The following is a 16171-nucleotide window of genomic DNA, read 5'->3' on the forward strand; positions in this document are numbered from 1 at the left end:
TTACAATGAAAAGCTGGCTTAAAACTCAACATTCATAAAACTAAAATCATGGCATCCAGTCCTATCACTTCATGGCAAATAGATGGGGAAACAATGGAAACAGTGACAGACTTTATTTTCTTAGGCTCCAAAATCACTGCAGGTAGTGACTGAAGCCGTGAAATAAAAAGATGCTTGCTCCTTGGAAGAAAAGCTATGACCAACCTAGACAGCATGTTAAAAAGCAGAGACATTACTTTGCCAACAAAGGTCTGTCTAGTCAAAGCTACGGTTTTTCCAGTAGTCATGTATGGACGTGAGAGTTGGACTATAAAGAAAGCTGAGTGCCAAAGAATTGATGCTTTTTAACTGTGGTGTTGGAGAAGACTCTTGAGAGTCCCTTGGATGGCAAGGAGATCAATCAGTCAATTCTAAAGGAAATCAGTGCTGAATATTCATTGGGAGGACTGATGCTGAAACTCCAGTACTTTGACCACTTGATGCAAAGAACTGATTCATTGGCAAAGACCCTGCTACTGGGAAAGATTGAAGGCAGGAGGATAAGGTGATGATAGAGGATGAGATGTTTGGATGGCATCACCAACTCAAAGGACATGAGCTTGAGCAAGCTCCAGATGTTGGTGATGGACAGGGAAGCCCAGCGTGCTGCAATCCATGGAGTTGCAAAGAATGGGACACACCTGAGTGACTGAACTGAACTGATCTGAAACCTTTATAATAATGATAAAAGATCTGCCAAAACACTTAATATCAAATCTTAGCATGGTAGTAGTTCTTGTATTTTGAAAACATTCTAATTGTTAAAAAAGCATTTTTTAAATAATCAAGTGAATGTAATTAAGTTACAGTAAAATGATAATAGGAGGATTCATTAGACTAGATCTTATGCCACTTAGTAATATGAGGGACTTCTAACAGAATAAAATTAGAGAAAAAGAAATTTGGGAAATTATAGACAAAATGAATCTAAGTTGAAATTATGTTTATGGTCCCTCAGCAAAATTCCTTCATTAGCTATTGTTCCAACTGTATCAATTGACTCAAAAGTTAAAAAAAAAAAATTAATTAAAAATTTAATTTTCCTGACTTTAGGGGAAATGCTTTCAATTTTTCACCATTGAGGATAATGTTTGCTGTGGGTTTGTCATATATAGTTTTTATTATGTTGACATAAGGGTGGCCACTTTCACCACTACTATTCAGCATAGTTTTAGAAGTTTTGGCCACAGCAATCAGAGCAGAAAAAGAAATAAAAGGAATCCAAATTGGAAAAGAAGAAGTAAAACTCTCACTGTTTGCAGAGGACATGATCCTCTACATAGAAAATCCTAAAGACTCCATCAGAAAATTACTAGAGCTAATCAGTGAATATAGTAAAGTTACAGGATATAAAATCAACACACAGAAATCCCTTGCATTCCTATACACTAATAATGAGAAAATAGAAAGAGAAATTAAGGAAACAATTCCACTCACCATTGTAGCAAAAGGAATAAAATACTTAGGAATATGTCTACCTAAAGAAACTAAGGACATATATATGCTGCTGCTGCTGCTGCTAAGTCACTTCAGTCATGTCTGACTCTGTGCAACCCCATAGACGGCAGCCCACCAGGCTCCCCCGTCCCTGGGATTCTCCAGGCAAGAACATTGGAGTGGGCTGCCAATGCCTTCTCCAAGACCTACATAAAGAAAATTATAAAACACTAGTGAAAAAAATCAAAGAGGACACTAATAGATGGAGAAATGTACTGTGTTCATGGATCAGCAGAATCAATATAGTGAAAATGAGTATACTACCCAAAGCAATCTATAGATTCAGTGCAATCCCTATCAAGCTACCAAAGGCATTTTTCACAGAGCTAGAACAAAAAATTTCACAATTTGTATGGAATTCAAAAAACCTCGAATATCCAAAGCAATCTTGAGAAAGAAGAATGGAACTGGAGGAATCAACCTGCCTGACTTCAGGCTCTACTACAAAGCCACAGTCATCAAGACAGTATGGTACTGGCAAAAAGACAGAAATATAGATCAATGAAACAAAATAGAAAGCCCAGAGATAAATCCATGCACCTATGGACACCTTATCTTTGACAAAAGAAGCAAGACTATACAATGGAGAAAAGACAATCTCTTTAACAAGTGGTGCTAGGAAAACTGGTCAACCACTTGTAAAAGAATGAAACTAGAACACTTTCTAACACCATCCATAAAAATAAACTCAAAATGGATTAAAGATCTAAACATAAGACCAGAAACTATACAACTCCTAGAGGAGAACATAGGCAAAACACTCTCCGACATACATCACAGCAGGATCCTCTATGACCCACCTCCCACAATACTGGAAATAAAAGCAAAAATAAACAAGTGGGACCTAATTAAACTTAAAAGCTTCTGCACAACAAAGGAAACTATAAGCAAGGTGAAAAGACAGCCTTCAGAATGGGAGAAAATAATAGCAAATTAAGCAACTGACAAACAACTAGTCTCAAAAATATACAAGCAACTCCTGCAGCTCAATTCCAGAAAAATAAACGAACCAATCAAAAAATGGGCCAAAGAACTAAACAGACATTTCTCCAAAGAAGACATACAGATGGCTAACAAACACATGAAAAGATGCTCAACATCACTCATTATCAGAGAAATGCAAATCAAAACCACTATGAGGTACCATTTCATGCCAGTCAGAATGGCTGCGATCCAAAAGTCTACAAGCAATAAATGCTGGAGAGGGTGTGGAGAAAAGGGAACCCTCTTACACTATTGGTGGGAATGCAAACTAGTACAACCACTGTGGAGAACAGTGTGGAGGTTCCTTAAAAATCTGGAAATAGAACTGCCTTATGACCCAGCTATCCCACTACTGGGCATACACACTGAGGAAACCAAAATTGAAAGAGACACATGTACCTCAATGTTCATCGCAGCACTGTTTATAATATCCAGGACATGGAAGCAACCTAGGTGTCCATCAGCAGATGAATGGATAAGAAAGCTGTGGTACATATACACGATGGAGTATTACTCAACCATTAAAAAGAATACATTTGAATCAGTTCTAATGAGGTGGATGAAACTGGAGCTTATTATACAGAGTGAAGTAAGCCAGAAAGAAAGACACCAATACAGTATATTAACACATATATATGGAATTTAGAAAGATGGTAATGATAACCCTGTATGTGAGACAGCAAAAGAGACACTGATGTATAGAACAGTCTTTTGGACTCTGTGGGAGAGGGAGAGGGTGGGATGATTTGGGAGAATGGCATTGAAACATGTATATCATATATGAAATGAATCACCAGTCCAGGTTCGATGCAGGATACAGGATGCTTGGGGCTGGTGCACTGGGATGACCCAGAGGGATGGTACGGGGAATGAGGTGGGAGGAAGGTTCCAGATGGGGAACATGTGTACACCCGTGGCAGATTCATGTTGATGTATGGCAAAACCAATACAATATTGTAAAGTAATTAGCCTCCAATTAAAATAAATAAATTTTTTAAGAAAAGAGTACAGCAAGAAGAGAAACTAGCATAAAATTATATAAGATATTAAATATTGTAGCATCTTACAGAGTTGTGGTAAAATTAACTGCCTTATGATATTTCAAAATGTTTGTTAATAAAGTCTTTACTTGATACTTAAGAAAAAAATGTTTAATTTTGTGAAATTTCTCTGGAACAAATGTCTTGTGAACAGATAGAGGCTTTTTTAATAAAACATATTCACACAGGCTGGTGAAGCCTGTCAGTCAGTTAGTCAGTTCAGTCGCTCAGTCATGTACGACTCTTCATGACCCCATGGACTGCAGCCTACCAGGCTCCTCTGTCCATGGGATTTTCCAGGCAAGAGTACTGGAGTGGGGTGACATTGCCTTCTCCGATAGTCTAGCTAAAGTTCTACAAAAATATAACAAGAAACTCTTTACAATTTATAACTGAGTTACAAGAAAATCAGAAATAATTCCAGGATCAAAAGTATAGTCTAAAAGCCTCAACAGTGTAGCAATGAGCAAAACATGACTCCAGTAGTGGAAGCATGTTGTCGTAAGTTGCCAATGACACTAGTTTTAATGCCCATTCAAGAAAAGAAGATGAGGCTTCATCAGGTGTGTGAGTAATAATAATTGTGGTGGTGGTGGTTTAGCCTGTAAGTCCTGTCGGACTCCTGCGACCCCATGGACTATAGCCTGCCTGGCTCCTCTGTCCATGGTATTTCCCAGCAAGAATACTGGACTGGGGTTGTCATTTCCTTCTTCAGGGGATCTTCCTGACTCAGGAATCAAACAAGCATCTCCTGCATTGCAGGCGGTTTCTTTAGCACTGAGCCACCATAGGAGCAGACAATAATGATTGAGACCTCCATGAAGTGCCAATTTCCCTGAAATAACTAAAAGATCAAAATTGCAAATTGATTGGAAATTTTTCATGAATTGATTAAAACATGAACTCTGGTTTAGTATTGAGTTCCAAGTTCATGTTTTATTTCTTTAAAAAAGTAAGAAATGGAACAAAAAGTAAAGTGTGTCAAAATAACAAGATGTGATTGGCCTGTATGGGCTTTCCCGATGGCACTAGTGGTAAAGAACTTGGCTGCCAATGCAGGAGATGTAAGAGGAGGGTTCAATCCCTGGGTTGGAAGATCCCCTGGAGGAGGGCATGGAAACCCACTCCAGTATGCTTGCCTGGAGAATCCCACGGACAGAGGAGCCTGGAGGACCACAGGCCACAGGGTTGCAAAGAGTCGGACATGACTGAAGTGACTTAGCACGCACACATGGTGAGAACATGGGTGTTCAATTTTGTTGTTTTCCATAAATTTTTGTTAGCTTGCAGTTTTTTTAAGAAAAGGAAAAAAAAATTCTACCTCTAGTCTTTTCTCACTAAGAAAAAATACACAATTCTTTTTGCAAGGCATCATGTCTAGCAATGTTTGCAGAGCCCACTTACTCTCCAGGAAGTCAAAAGTATTTACTGCACTGAATACTTCACTAAAGGAGCTTTGACAAAATGAGATGCAACATTCACTCACCTGTTGTGTTTATTGGTCATCACCCTCTGTGAGTCTTAGGTTCCCTTTTTGTAAAATGTGACAATTTCATAGAATCTTTTTGGGACTCAATTTAAAAGAGATAGTTGATAAGCTCTAAGTGCTGTTCTAAAGTCATACTATACAGTGAGTAAGCCACATATGCTCTATCAGACAACCTAGGTTCTTCTATCATTTGTGCCACTTAAAAGCTCTATGACATAGGCAAATTGTTTGATCCTATTTCTTAAATAGGTAATTTGCCAAACAAAAAAGCAAAGTGAAAGTGGAAGCAGAGAGAAAGATTGGAAGATGCTACCCTGTTACCTTTGAATACAGAAAGGGGCCATGAATCAGTATATCCAGGTGATCTCTAGAGCTGGACAAGGTTAGGAAATAAATTCTCCACTACATCCTCCAGAAGGATCTCAGCCCTACCAATTAATACTGTGACTTTAGGACTTCTGTCCACAGATCTGTAAAATAACATATTTATGTTATTTTAAACCACTAAATTTGTGACAATTTGCAACAGCATCAGGAGGAAACTGAAACAATAGGTCAAGGTCCCAACACAGAATTAATGTATAATGAGAAATAACTGCCTATTTTAAAGCATTCTAGCGAGTGCCAAATGTGATCATGTTTATCAGAACTTTGTAAATCATAAAGTGCTGAATAAATGTTAGCTCTTGCTGCATTACTCTGGAAACTTGACTCTTAGTGGAGACTCGCTGTGCAGAAACAAAAGCAAATTTAAAATGTCAACACCAAAAATTTGGAGACGTAAATAAGCTATCGACAATAAAGCACTTTAGCAGCATGTAACAGTGGCTCAGTGGTAAAGCAGCGGCCCGCAATGTGGGAGACCCAGATTCAGTCCCTGGGTCGGGAAGATCCCCTGGAAGTGGTCATGGCAATCCATTCTAGTATTCTTGCCTGGAAAATCCCTTCCTATAAAACAAAGAATGCAAGAATCAGAGGCCCAAGGGTATTCCAGATTGCAAAATAGGGGTCAGCCTTCATAAGTGGAAATACTCACTGTGTGGAAAGTAGCCGGATAAACAAATATTTATACCAAACTTTTTTTTTTTTTTTTTTTTGTAGACCTGCCTGTTCTTAGCTCCTGGGAGAATGATTGTATTCTGGCAGCAGACAACTCAGCAATTAGCAGTCAAAGCATGAACTCATGTTGCCAACAACTGCCTGCACCTTAAGTAAACACCATTCTATGCTGTTTAATATAAAATGAAATTTCCAGAATTTAAAATCCATTTGAATTGCCTGTACAGTTGAAGTGTTTCTGAATGTAATTAAATCACTTTCAGGATAATGACATACTTAAATACAAGCTGCTCTCAAACACCAAAAATTGTTGAATTTTTAAAAATTTCAGTTAGCCTCTAATGTTTTCTTTATGTATGCACTTTTATGATTTTAATTAAGAATAAATGCAAATAATTGCAGAATTCATATGGTTATTTTACTAAAATTTATTCTGCTAAAATTTAACTGGTTCCAAAAAATGGAATCAAGAATCTTTAGATTGCAAGTTGATTTTTAATCCTGACCCTATTTTCAGAGACATAGACTTGATTTCACAGAAACACCTTAACAAATTCCATTACTGAAACAGTTATGAAAAGATGCTCCTATTTTCTTTTTCTCAGTGTTTCCTCTTCTGCCTAAACTAGAACATCAGAAGTATGAAGACACTACAGCAGGATGGTGTTGGATGAAGTGGAAGAACCATCCCAATTACTTTTATTTCCACTTTGAGAAATGAATCTTCTGGAGACACATAGCAGTTGAAATTCTTTGTCTGGCACCTTCCAGACTAAACAGAAGTTAAAGCTACTATTTTGAATTTCTGGTAGTGTTGAATTTTTGGCAATGGCAAGTGGACATTGAGAATGTGCACCAAAAAAATATATATATATATAAATGTGTGTGTGTGTGTACGCTAAAACTCTGATACATAGATCATGTAACTATCAATATATACAACTTCAAAAAGAAGCTACTGGGAAATGCTTATGGGAGCTATTAACAAAGAAGGGCCTTGAGGTCACTGCTGAGCTTCAGTGCTTTCACACCTTCACCATCTCAGGTCCCGTGTCCTCCAGAATTTGCACATAACACAGAGATTACTTGGTTCTGCTACACATAATATTCCTTGCAAAGACTGTCAGGCTTCCACTGGAGATATAATTGTATCCTTGGGCACCTTGTTGCAAGCCAGACCCAACATGGTGTAAGCCTTCCCAAGAAATCTGGTGGCAGCTGGCATAAATTTCATGCATGTCTCTCAGACAGTGCTATGGATACTACACTTTCCTTGAACAGACCACTATCTATGAATGCAGATAACAAAGGTTCAGTTCAGTTCAGTTCAGTCGCTCAGTCGTGTCCGACTCTTTGTGACCCCATGAATCGCAGCACGTCAGGCCTCCCTGTGCATCACCAACTCCCGGACTTCACTCAGACTCACGTCCATCGAGTCAGTGATGCCATCCAGCCATCTCATCCTCTGTCGTCCCCTTCTCCTCCTGCCCCCAACCCCTCCCAGCATCAGAGTCTTTTCCAATGAGTCAACTCCTCGCATGAGGCGGCCAAAGTACTGGAGCTTCAGCTTTAGCATCATTCCCTCCAAAGAAATCCCAGGGCTGATCTCCTTCAGAATGGACTGGTTGGATCTCAGGTTAGGTATAGCTAATTAAATAGTCTGGAATAAAGAATAGAGAAATTATTTACTATGAAATCATTGCTTTCATTTTCTTTGCCCAAATATTACCAATTTTTTTTAATTTCTAAAAAATGGTTATAATCCATATCATTTACGAGTAGTCACCCATATCACTTACCATTTCTTTCTGATAGCTTTAGAAAGGATCAAATCAATCTAACATTGTTCTCAAACTATGCAGAAGACAACTTAAGAGTTTAAGAGTTTTTTCACTTTTAATAACACAAACTGAAAGGATCCTTAATTTCCACATTACCTCGGTCTTAAAAGTTTTTCAATTAGCTAGCAACTAAGCCTATCAAGAAAAATGGCACCAGAGGATATAAGATATGAATTTTAGTTGAAAAGTAAGGTTAAATAATCTATATCCAATATTTGTTTTCTTTTTTTCCTCTTTCCAAAAATTCAAGTCTAACTCTCATGACACAATCCAGACAATAGTTCAATATAAGACAAAATAATAAGTTTACAAGTAAATAGCATTTGTTATATTTATTAATTTATTTATTATTTTGTCGTATTGAATTATTATCTTATATTAAACTATAAAGAATTAGTAGCACAAAGATTATAAAACAATTAAAAATGATGCATTCCCTATATCTACTTTATCCTTCAAGGAAAGTCAGTTGTCATTGTGACTTTTATTTGGAAACTGCCATCTTCAGTGACATTCCTTTTTGCATCATGTGCATGCTTTTGTTAAGTTGCTTTGGTTGTATCAGACTCTTTGCAACCCCGTGGACTGTATAGTGTGCCAGGCTCCTCTGTCCATGGGGCTCTCCAGGCCAGAATACTGGAGTGGATTTCCATGCCCAAAGTCAATGATATATATATCATTACATTGTACATTTTAAACATATCTAGTGCTATATGTCAATGTTAGCTAATGAAACTGGAAGAAAAAAAAAAGAAAGTCAATGGCTAAAGAAACAATAAATCAAACTTTGGAATCATATTGTTGGCGTCAGCATTCTGTAAAACAAAGCAACATCTACCACAGACATCCAGACACTCCTGACCTTTAAAAGGGTTTAGAGATCTAATTCCATGTCAGTGTTGGCAATAAACAAAGGGTTTCTCTCAACTGCTACAAAACTGACAATTTTATTTCTACATTCTCAGAATAACCAAGAGCATCTTAATTTTCCTACTAAAAATGTTTTGCATGATTCTTCCAAGCTGATCTTGTACTGAAGACTTCAAATATTATAAAACTTACCCCAATAAAGACCCCTTAAAACAACTTCTCAGAAACTTAAAACAATATCAGAACCAAATTTTTAATAAAAGTGTATATGTTACTGGGACCCTTCTAAACATTAAACACACAACCATTTTGTCAAACAGTAACGGAATTTAATATTTATTTTTATCTATTTATTATTCAGACAGAAAGAAATCCTGAGTAATAAAACAGACAACAGAAGTGTTTATTACTAATATTCTAAGCATAAGGACCTGGAATACGCACGAGTGTTGACCTTTATTTGGGAAGGGCCATCTAAAGTGGCATTCCTGTTTGCTTCATGTGTGTGCTTGTGCTGAGTCATTTCAGTCACGTCTGACTCCGTGTGACCCCATGGACTGCAGCCCACCAGGCTCCTCTGTCCATGGGATGCTCCAGGCAAGAATACTGGAGTGGTTTGCCATGCCCTTCTCCAGGAGATTTTCCCCACCCAGGGATCAAACCCATGTCTCTTACATCTCCTGCATTGGCAGGCAGGTTCTTTACTACTACTGCCACCTGGGAATCCCTTTGTATCATAACATCATTCACTCAAAGATATGCAAGTTGCTGCCATAATTTTGACTGGAAAAAGTGACTCTTGTTTTCCTAGACATGAAATGGCATTTACTGAAGGGCTTGTTATGGTATGCTATGGCTTACCTGAATTGATAACATAAGCCAAATGCTGTTAATATTTAATAGAGATTTCAGTTCTAACAGTTGTATCCTGGTATACTTGTATTTGGTCATGTTTGTGCATTTGAATTAACTATTATGTTATCTTCATTTTATCTGAATAAAACATTTATAATTTTATGTCCCACTGTCTTTGAATTTATTATTTCTGTGATACTTTACTACAAAATGAAAATAATGCAAAGAAAATGTTTATCCAGGTTCCTGGACTCACATCCACAGTGAGAAATGTTAGCGTGTGGTATGCTTGAGAGCAAAGTAATTAATTATGGGCTCTTCAGAATCAGATTTCATTAAAATATACCCCTCCCCTTTGGCCAAGCCCACTTCAAGTCTGTATATTTGTAAAATCAAGAAGGATATTTTAAACCACATCTTTATGCGCTCAGTTCAGGTCAGAAAGCATGAGCTCAAATTAGGGATGAGGATTCAGATACCACATTCAAGGTTTTATAAATTATTTTTTAATATTTAACTCTTCTCATCTTTCTTCTTCTTTTCCCTTTTCATCAAAAGTGATACATCCTACTGAGAAAAAAATCTGTAGCACTCCTCATTATCAAGATTGTCCACCAGAGTGGTGCATTTGTTACAGCCGATGAACTTACACTAACACATCATAATCACTCAAAGTCCATATTTCACATTATGGTTCACTGTTGGTGATGTACATTCTATAGGCTTAGACAAATGTATCATGACATGTACACATTATTATGGTATTACAAACAGCATTTGCACTATCCTGAAATTCCTCCATGTTCCCACTTATTCATCCATTCCCACTCACACCTAATCCATGGCAACCACTGATCTTGTTTTTAAAAGTGTTTCCATAGTTTTGTCTTTTCCAGAACATCACATAGTTGAAACCACACAGTATATAGTCTCTTCAAATTGATTTCTTTCATTTAGTAATATGCATTTCAATTTCCTGATGTCTTCTCGTGGTTTGATAGCTCATGCCTTCTTACTGCTGAATAATATTCCATTGTCTAGAAGAACATCTTGGTTGCTTCCAAATTTTGGTGATTATGAATAAAACTGCCAAAAATGTTCAGGTTTTTGTACAGACATAAATGTTCATATCTTTTAGAAAAGTACCATGAGGCACAATTGTCGTGTGGTATCAGTTCAGTCACTCAGTCATGTCCGATTCTTTGTGACCCCATGGACTGCAGCACGCCAGGCTTCCCTATCCATCACCAGCTCCCAGAGCTCACTTACACTCATGTTCATAGAATCGATCATGCTATCCAACCAGCTCTTCCTCTGTCATCTGCTTCTCCTCCTGCCTTCTATCCTTCCCAGCATCAGGGGTCTTTCCAATGAGTCCGTCCTTCATATCAGGAGGCCAAATTATTGGAGTTTCAGCATCAGTCTTTCCAATGAACACTCAGGACTGATTTCCTTTCAGATGAACTGGTTGGATTTCCTTGCAGTCCAAGGGACTCTCAAGAGTCTTCTCCAATACCACAGTTCAAAAGCATCAATTCTTTGGGGCTCAGCTTTCATTATAGTCCAACTCACACATCCATACATGATTAATGGAAAAATCATAGCCTTAACTAAACAGACCTTTGTTGGCAAAGTAATGTCTCTGCTTTTGAATATGCTATCTGGGTTGGTCATAACTTTTCTTCCAAGGAGTAAGCGTTTTTTAATTTCATGGCTGCAATCACCATTGGCAGTGATTTTGGAGCCCAGAAGAATAAAGTCTCTCAGTTTCCATTTTTTCCCCATCTATTCTCCATGAAGTGATGGGACTGGATACCATGATCTTAGTTTCTTGAATGTTGAATTTTAAGCCAACATAGTCACTCTCCTCTTTCCTTTAATCAAGAGTCTCTTTAGTTCTTCTTCACTTTCTGCCATAAGGGTGGTGTCATCTACATATCTGAGGTTATGGATAATTCTCCTGGAAATCTTGATTCCAGCTTGTGCTTCATCCAGTCCATACCATGCATGGTATGGTAAGATTGTATTTAGTTTTGTTATAAATTTCAAAAATGTTTTCCAAATTAGCTGAACTATTCTGCATTCAGCAGTGTATGAAAGTTCCTACTTTTGCACATCCTCACCAGCATTTGGTATTGTCTGTGTTCTGAATATATAGACTTTGTAATATTTTTGTCTAGATAAATGATACCAGATAGTATAGTATAATTTACTATATAAAGTAACTTTATTGATAAATAACATTTTCAAGATATATCTAGTTTGCATATATTAATCCAGCCTTTCACCACTCAAGGTGTAGATAATAGAACAGAGGCACCAGCATCTTCTAGGAGCTTATTGGAAATGCGGTATCTCAGATTCCACCCTAGAGTTTTTGGATAAGAATATATATTTTAACAAGACCCTTGGGTTACTTATATGCTTATTCAAATTCAAAATGGAGTTATATATCCTCTTTATTTAAGACCCTGATGCTGGGAAAGATTGAAGGCTGGAGGAGAAGGGGACAACAGAGGATGAGATGGTTGGATGGCATCACCAACTCAACGGACATGAGTTTGAGTAAACTCCTGGAGTTGGTGATGGACAGGGAGGCCTGGAGTGCTACAGTCCATGGGGTCACAAATAGTCAGACATGACTGAGCAACTGAACTTATTTAACTAAACATAAATAATATATTATAAGAACATATCAATTTACTTATGTCATTTACTTACCATTTCTCTCATTGGTAGTTTCTGGTGGATTTGAATTGTAAAATGCAACATTCATTATTTTTCTCTATATATCCTTGGTCTTTCATGTGAGCATATCCCTAGGAAGGACCTATACATGGAGTTGTGCTTTTGTTGAACACAGACTTTTCAATTTTATCAAGTATCATGAAATTGCTCCCCTGAATAACTGTGTTGGTTTAGAATCCACTACCAATTCATTTGTGTTTCCAGGTCCCTGTTGTTCAATCACTCCATCATGTCAGACTCTGAGACCCCATGGAATGCAGCATGCCAGGCTTCCTTGACCTCCACTATCTCCTAAAGTTTGCTCAAACTCATGTCCATTGAGTTGATGATGCCGTCCAACCATCCAGCTCCTTAAATCCTGCCAAATACTTGGTTTTATCAGGCTTTTAAAAGTTTTACCATTCAGGTCACATTTCATTTCCTATGAAAGACTGGTTGGTATCTTAATTCTAATTTACCTAATTAGTGAAATCAAGAATGATTTCAAATGTTTGTTGCCCATTCTTATTCTCTCTTAGGTGCATTACCCTTATATTCCACTGGGCTGTCTCATTGATTTGTGGAAATTCTTTATATATTCTGGATATTAGCTCTTAGTCATTTAAACTTTGTAATACTTAGTCCCAGTCTATATGAGATACTTTCTCCTTATCATAGTTTATTTTGCTATACTTAAAGGCTACTGCTTTAAACTTAATGGGACATCTTCAGCCATCTTTTCCTTTATAGTTTAAAATAAATCACAAGATAATTAAGGTGTTCTATTATGTTCCTTTCTAAACACAAAGTAGGAACCGATCAACTTGGTGCAATTTTAAGTGTCCTCTCCTAGTTTAGAAGCATATTTGCCCATATTTCTATTATTTTTAGGTAAGTGGTTTTACCAGGCAAACTTTTTTAAAAGTTAAACAGAGAACAGCGAAACATCTGAACAGATGTGAACTGAGTTTTCTCCATAGATTTTATGGATTTTTCACAGAAAGGGCCATGAAGTTAAGAATCTAGATTCAATTTCCGTAAACATTTTAACATTTTGTCATCAGCAGATAAGAAAAATATATATGTGATAAAAATAGAGTTTGCCAAGGTTAGTATTAGAGAAGGGAATGGAGTGTTTAGAACTATACTGCTAATTCAATTTTGTCATACCATATATCTTTCTCAAAGTATAGTTTGGGGAAAGAAATTATTTTCAGCTGTGAATAAAACAGGTTGTTAAATTTCTATATTGAGGACATATCAACAATGACGCTGAATCTGTGGCTTAGAATGGTGACAATTACAGACCTTTGCATGTACACGTTTATGATTACAGACACAAATGATACTGCTGTAATAAAATGCTGGCATCTGGGCCTATCACATCTCAATACACTGATAAAGCTGAAACGGCTGAACATATTGGACCTGAACGTCAGGAAGCAGCACACAAATAATGCAATTCAGGTAAACAAAGGAAGGTAGAAGCTAATGGGCAGAAGAGAACATTACAATTTTAAAAGAGAAAGTCTGGCACAACTTAGATCATTTTAATGATAGAAACAAAAGACAAGTCATTTATCATAAATGAAATTTTATATTTGCAGATGGTTTCCTGATTCAAGGTCTTAGATGAAATGTTACACTTTTAAACTTTAAGATTGGTGCTAAACACAGCAAAGGAACAAAATGTTAGATGTCTCAAGGGGACATCACAACTGATCACATGAATATTGAAACGACAGTGAGGGCATAAGAGAACTCTATGCCCATGAATTTGATAACTTGGATGAAAAGATAAACTCCATAAAAGATACAAGCTATCATCATTTATCCAAGGAGAAATAGAAACCTGAATATCTAGTGTAGAAATTGAATCAATGATTAAAAACTTTCCACAAAAGAAAACACAAGGCCCAGATGATTTCAAGGGCAAATTCTGCCAAACATTTAAGGAAGAAATAACACCATCCCAAAGAAAAAGAAATGCAAAAAAGCAAAATGGCTGTCTGAGGAGGACTTACAAATAGCTGTGAAAAGAAGGGAAGCGAAGAGCAAAACAGAAAAAGAAAGATATTCCCATTTGAATGCAGAGTTCCAAAGAATAGCAAGGAGAGATAAAAAGCCTTCCTCAGTGATCAATGCAAAGAAATAGAGGAAAACAACAGAATAGGAAAGACTAGATCTCTTCAGGGAGAAGGCAATGGCACCCCACTCCAGTACTCTTGCCTGGAATATCCCATGGACAGAGGAGCCTGGTAGGCTGCAGTCCATGGGGTCGCTAAGAGTCGGACACGACTGAATGACTTCACTTTCACTTTTCACTTTCATGCATTGGAGGAGGAAATGGCAGCCCACTCCAGTACTCTTGCCTGGAGAATCTATGGGGTCACACAGAGTCGGACACGACTGAGTGACTTAGCAGCAGCAGCAGATCTCTTCAAGAAAATTAGAGATACCAAGGGAACATTTCATGCAAAGATGGACACAATACACGACAGAAATGGTAGGGACCCAACAGAAGCAGAAGATATTAAAAAAGGTGGCAAGAATACACAGAAGAACTGTACGAAAAAGAGCTTCACAACCCAGATAATCATGATGGTGTGATCATTCACCTAGAGCCAGACATCCTGGAATGTGAAGTCAAGTGGACCTTAGGAAGCAACACTACAAACAAAGCTAGTGAAGGTGATGGAATTCCAGTTGAGCTATTTCAAGTTCTGAAAGATGATGCTGTGAAAGTGCTGCACTCCATATACCAGCAAATTTGGAAAACTCAGCAGTGGCCACAGGACTGGAAAAGGTCCATTTTCATTCCAATCCCAAAGAAAGGACATGCCAAAGAATGCTCAAACTACCACATAATTGCACTCATCTCACATGCAAGTAAAATAATGCTCAAAATTCTACAAACCAGGCTTCAGCAATATGTGAACCATGAACTTCCAGATGTTCAAATTGGTTTTAGAAAAGGCAGAGGAACCAGAGATCAAATTTCCAACATCTGCTGGATCATGAAAAAACAAGAGAGTTCCAGAAAACCATCTATTTCTGCTTTCTTGACTATGCCAAAGCCTTTGACTGTGTAGATCACAATAAACTGTGGAAAATTCTGAAAAGATGGGAATACCACCTGACCTGCCTCCTGAGAAACCTGTATGCAGCTCAGGAAGCAACAGTTAGGACTGAACATGGAACAACAGACTGGTTCCAAATAGGAAAAGGAGTACATCAAGGCTGTATACTGTCACCCTGCTTATTTAACTTATGTGCAGAGTACATCCTGAGAAACGCTGGGCTAGAGGAAGCACAAGCTGGATTCAAGATTGCCGGGAGAAATACCAGTCACTTCAGATATGCAGATGACACCACCCTTATAGGAGAAAGTGAAGAAGAACTAAAGAGCCTCTTGATGAAAGTGAAAGTGGAGAGTGAAAAAGTTGGCTTGAAGCTCAACATTCAGAAAACTAAGATCTTGGTACCCAGTCCCATCACTTCATGGGAAATACATGGGGAAACAGTGGACACAGTGGCGTACTTTATTTTTCTGGGCTCCAAAATCACTGCAGATGGTGACTGCAGCCATGAAATTAAAAGACACTCCTTGGAAGGAAACTTATGACAAACCTAGACAGCATATTAAAAAACAGAGACATTACTTTGCCAACAAAGGTCCATCTAGTAAAGGCGATGGTTTTTCCAGTGGTAATGCATGGATGTGAGAGTTGGACTATAAAGAAAGCTGAACACTGAATAATTCATGCTTT

Source organism: Bos indicus, chromosome 9 (genome assembly GCF_029378745.1).
Source record: "Bos indicus isolate NIAB-ARS_2022 breed Sahiwal x Tharparkar chromosome 9, NIAB-ARS_B.indTharparkar_mat_pri_1.0, whole genome shotgun sequence".
Lineage (NCBI taxonomy): Eukaryota > Metazoa > Chordata > Mammalia > Artiodactyla > Bovidae > Bos > Bos indicus.